The sequence below is a fragment of the Schistocerca serialis genome, unplaced genomic scaffold (assembly GCF_023864345.2).
Source record: "Schistocerca serialis cubense isolate TAMUIC-IGC-003099 unplaced genomic scaffold, iqSchSeri2.2 HiC_scaffold_1242, whole genome shotgun sequence".
NCBI lineage: Eukaryota > Metazoa > Arthropoda > Insecta > Orthoptera > Acrididae > Schistocerca > Schistocerca serialis.
In genome coordinates this window covers 140,001-145,000 of record NW_026047450.1, presented here as the reverse complement: position 1 = coordinate 145,000, position 5,000 = coordinate 140,001, and the positions used below count along the sequence as shown (strand labels likewise).

General features: G+C 52.6%; 1 non-coding gene across 1 annotated transcript in view; it reads right to left on the bottom strand.

Moving 5' to 3' along the window:
• Window positions 1-401, bottom strand: part of LOC126436732 (small subunit ribosomal RNA) — a 1,909-nt gene extending 1,508 nt beyond the window's left edge. Inside the window, exon 1 of the ribosomal RNA XR_007580877.1 lies at window positions 1-401. This exon is cut by the window's left edge and continues 1,508 nt beyond it. This is a non-coding gene — a ribosomal RNA (small subunit ribosomal RNA).
• Window positions 402-5,000: the final 4,599 nt, after the last annotated feature.

Below are 5,000 nucleotides of genomic sequence, written 5' to 3'. Positions count from 1 at the left end.
CCGGAATCGAACCCTGATTCCCCGTTACCCGTTACAACCATGGTAGGCGCAGAACCTACCATCGACAGTTGATAAGGCAGACATTTGAAAGATGCGTCGCCGGTACGAGGACCGTGCGATCAGCCCAAAGTTATTCAGAGTCACCAAGGCAAACGGACCGGACGAGCCGACCGATTGGTTTTGATCTAATAAAAGCGTCCCTTCCATCTCTGGTCGGGACTCTGTTTGCATGTATTAGCTCTAGAATTACCACAGTTATCCAAGTAACGTGGGTACGATCTAAGGAACCATAACTGATTTAATGAGCCATTCGCGGTTTCACCTTAATGCGGCTTGTACTGAGACATGCATGGCTTAATCTTTGAGACAAGCATATGACTACTGGCAGGATCAACCAGGGAGCTGCGTCAACTAGAGCTGAGCAGCCGGCCGCCCGGGAGTGTGTCCCGGGGGCCCGCGCGAACACGCAAGCGTCCGCTCAATTATTCTGCAAACAGGAGGAGGCTGAGCTCCCCTGCACAACACACCTCGAAACCCTCTCAGGTCCCGGCGGCGCGCAGCGCCGTCCTAAGTACTTGGTCGGGTTCGAGAGAGGCGCAATCGCCCGGAGTTAGGCGAGTAGACGCTTTAGGTGCGACCACCCGTGCTCCCAACTGAGCTTGCCGCTGCCGACAGAGGCCCGGGAGCGTGCTGTCGTGGCATTGCCGGCGGGAGACAACACGCGCCACCTACGGTGACCGGCAGCTCCAACGCCAGCGCCACAGAAGGACAAAAGCCCCACTTGGGTGCCGAAGCGAACTCTCCCAGCACAGCGCACGCGCCAACACGTCCGCACAGCTGCGATACAAACCACCTGCGAGAACCGCTGGGGCGACCGAGCAGCAGACGGCGTCGCGGCGCCGAGCGCCGAGCGGCGGCGCATCCTCAGCGCACACAGTCCTCAATCGGACCAGCACACTGCAGATGGCCACCGCGCTTCGCACCGGGCCCGCGAGGACCTACTTTGGCCGCAAGGCGCCGCGAGCAGGGGGCGCCGGCGCGCAGCTGCGCCGCCTGCCGCGTCCGTCGGCCGGCGCGCCTGCCACTGGCCGCCCCCACCAGCCGGCTGTAGCGCGTGCGCCCACGCACCGCGCTGCCAGCACGCCGGGCGGCCCCCCCTCACCGGCCGGGGACGGTCCCACCCAGCCACCGCCGCGTATCGCCTCACACCCAGATCCCCTTTCACGTTCGTGGGCATGGTGGGTCCCCTTTCACGTTCGTGGGCATGGTGGGTATCCCTGAAACAACCGGTTAATAGCTCGACCGATCGTCGCCAACACTGATTCACCTCTAGCGAGAACAACCGCACCACAACGGGTTACCTGTTGTTCATTTGCGTAACGTCACCAGCAAACGTAGACGTCCATCGCCATTTGCAACGAGTATTGCATGCCTGTGTCAGGTGTCACAACACACTACGTCTGCCCACATAGACGCAACAACATGTGCACGCCTCGAGAACACGTGGAAGGTAGCCCCCGTACGTATGCGGTGTCCATTGCGCGAACGACTGTCAGCCGGCCTCTGCAGGATGTCGCAGATGTGGAACGCGGTGCAACATGCTATCACGGTGTGTGAGAAGAGACGACTACGTCCGAATACACGCTCCACCACATCAACAGACTGCTCATGCTGATCGCCATCCAGGGCGTCCGTTCCTCCCACACGTCTGAATGGCGTACCACACTGCAATCCAGCTCTTATAGGGAGACGACACGTAGCTGCGTGCACAATATTTGGACTGTATGGTCTGCCGTTGCTAGGCGCAGTCGTCGTACGGTCACACATGTGCCACGATGTATCATTCAGTACATACGGACCAATGTGCAGTACAGTTTGTGGGTTTTGCGTACATCGGCGGACAGGTGACAGGCCGTACCACAACGTAGGCTGAGTACGTCGGCATGCGAAGGGCATTGAACATGCAAACTTCTCAACGACCAGCTTGCGAAGGCAGGGGGGAAGGGGGGGGGGGCATGTACGTCCTGCTGCTATCCACATTAGAGTGTATAGCAGGAGCATGTGGAAAGTCAGCAACACCTGCAAGGTGTTTAACATGACGCGATACACAGGGGACCGGGCAGTGCGAATAGCGAACTATATTGCGAGGGTTGCGGTTAGGCAACACTACACTAATTTAACGAGTTGCATAACAATTACAGAGCAGGTTCAGCGACAACGTGCGTCAGGTTAAGGCGCAATATAGGTTATGTTGAGGCGCAATATAGGTTAGGTTGAGGCGCAATATAGGTTAGGTTAAGGCACAACATGGGTTACGTTAAAGCGCAAATTAGGTTATGTTAAGGCACAACATGGGTTACGTTAAGGCACAACATGGGTTACGTTAAGGCACAACATGGGTTACGTTAAGGCACAACATGGGTTACGTTAAGGCACAAATTAGGTTACGTTAAGGCACAAATTAGGTTACGTTAAGGCACAAATTAGGTTACGTTAAGGCACAAATTAGGTTACGTTAAGGCACAAATTAGGTTACGTTAAGGCACAACATGGGTTACGTTAAGGCACAACATGGGTTACGTTAAGGCACAACATGGGTTACGTTAAGGCACAACATGGGTTACGTTAAGGCACAACATGGGTTACGTTAAGGCACAAATTGGGTTACGTTAAGGCACAAATTGGGTTACGTTAAGGCACAAATTGGGTTACGTTAAGGCACAAATTGGGTTACGTTAAGGCACAAATTGGGTTACGTTAAGGCACAAATTGGGTTACGTTAAGGCACAAATTGGGTTACGTTAAGGCACAACATGGGTTACGTTAAGGCACAAATTGGGTTACGTTAAGGCACAACATGGGTTACGTTAAGGTACAACATGGGTTAGGTTAAGGTACAATATGGGTTAGGTTAAGGTACAATATGGGTTAGGTTAAGGTACAATATGGGTTAGGTTAAGGCACAATATGGGTTACGTTAAGGCACAACATGGGTTAGGTTAAGGCACAACATGGGTTAGGTTAAGGCACAACATGGGTTAGGTTAAGGCACAACACGGGTTAGGTTAAGGCACAACATGGGTTAGGTTAAGGCACAACATGGGTTAGGTTAAGGCACAACATGGGTTAGGTTAAGGCACAACATGGGTTAGGTTAAGGCACAACATGGGTTAGGTTAAGGCACAACGTAGGTTAGGTTAAGGTACAACGTAGGTTAGGTTAAGGTACAACGTAGGTTAGGTTAAGGTACAACGTAGGTTAGGTTAAGGTACAACGTAGGTTAGGTTAAGGTACAACGTAGGTTAGGTTAAGGTACAACGTAGGTTAGGTTAAGGTACAACGTAGGTTAGGTTAAGGTACAACGTAGGTTAGGTTAAGGTACAACGTAGGTTAGGTTAAGGTACAACGTAGGTTAGGTTAAGGTACAACGTAGGTTAGGTTAAGGTACAACGTAGGTTAGGTTAAGGTACAACGTAGGTTAGGTTAAGGCGCAATGTCGGTTAGGTTAAGGTACGATATAGCTTAAGTTAAGGTACAATATAGCTTAGGTTAAGGTACACATTGTTGTAGGGAAAGGTGTATTTGGGGGGGGGGGCGGCAGGTTCGTTGATAGTGATTATCGTAAGTGCATGCCTGCGGGATCATCCGATTTGTCACGTCAGGATGCACTTGTGGCTCATGACAGGCGGCGTTCCGATTCCAAGGTTGTGGCAGATCTGTGTCTTTCATTCCTGCCATTGTTTGTGTACTGTGACAGGAGGCAGTATTGTGATGTTGGGTGCACCCCTGTGTAGGACATGTGTGGGTGTTCGTGGCTTAGCTGAGCAATGGCGGATGTCGGAAGGGTGGGATATTCTGTTTTCTGGGTGGACCTCCCGGTCTGGTTATGATAGTGTGGATTGTGTAATGTGGCGGAGAGGATGCACTGGATGTTCTTCCATGCTGGTGGTTAGATATTGTGTGTGTGTGTGCCTGTTACAGGCAGAGAGTAGTGTGTGATAAGAGAGTAGTGTGTGATAAGAGTGTCTGGCTGACGTGTGGTTCTCATTATGTGCAGAGTCTTTCAGCATGTATAGGGACGGTTGTATATATTATCTGTATTCTGATGGCTCTGCATCTATTACTAATCAGTGCCGTGTCTACGGTTACTCTGGTTCCAGTCGAAACTGTTCTATCTCTGTACATTAGTGACACTGCGGCTCCACTATGTTGCCGGCCCTGTCGGCCGTTTCCCCCAGTGTATGGCTAATGATTATCAGCAATCAGTCTATTAGTCAATACCGGTAGTGTGACGACGTCAAATGTCCGGGATGGGGGAAGCTACACCCTTCCCGTGGGTCAGGGCCTAGAAAGACTCTTCCCACGCAGGAGGCTCGGACTGTCGTTACTCTTCCGAGAAATATATTTGCCCAGCGTTTTTTGTGACTGCGAGTGCGACGCCCACGGGTACCGACATGGATGGGGCGCGTCCTAGCTGATCGCTCGGCATGGGAATCAGTACAGTGAGCAATGCGATCGCGTCTGTAGCTTGTACGTGGTACAGCTCGCAGCTCATGTATAGGGACAGCGGGAATGTCGCATATTGGACATAACTCTTCATGAAACGCAAGTTATAGGTGTGGATTGCACATTACGAGTGCGGGAAACTTCCGCCGTTCATCCGCTGGCGTTGCGAGTTTGGCGGTTGGGGTGGGGCACGAGCGGGTGCGGGTGGTGTGATTGCCGGTCCACGACGTTGTGCGGCAGAGGCACTGGCGTTTGGGTGCTGTGGTCGACAGAGGCTGCATGCTTTGTGGGTGGCGTCGAAAGATGGGCACTGTGGGCCCATCGATGTCTTAGTCGGCTTGGCGTCCCATAGATGGCGGTATCGTCGTTGCAGGAGCTCATGCTGAGGGAGACCTACAGATGGCGGTATGTTTTGTGGTGCGCTCGACATGGCGGACGTAGTGTTGTCAGATTCGCATAGATGGAGCTATCGCATGTGGTTTCGCCGTATTTGC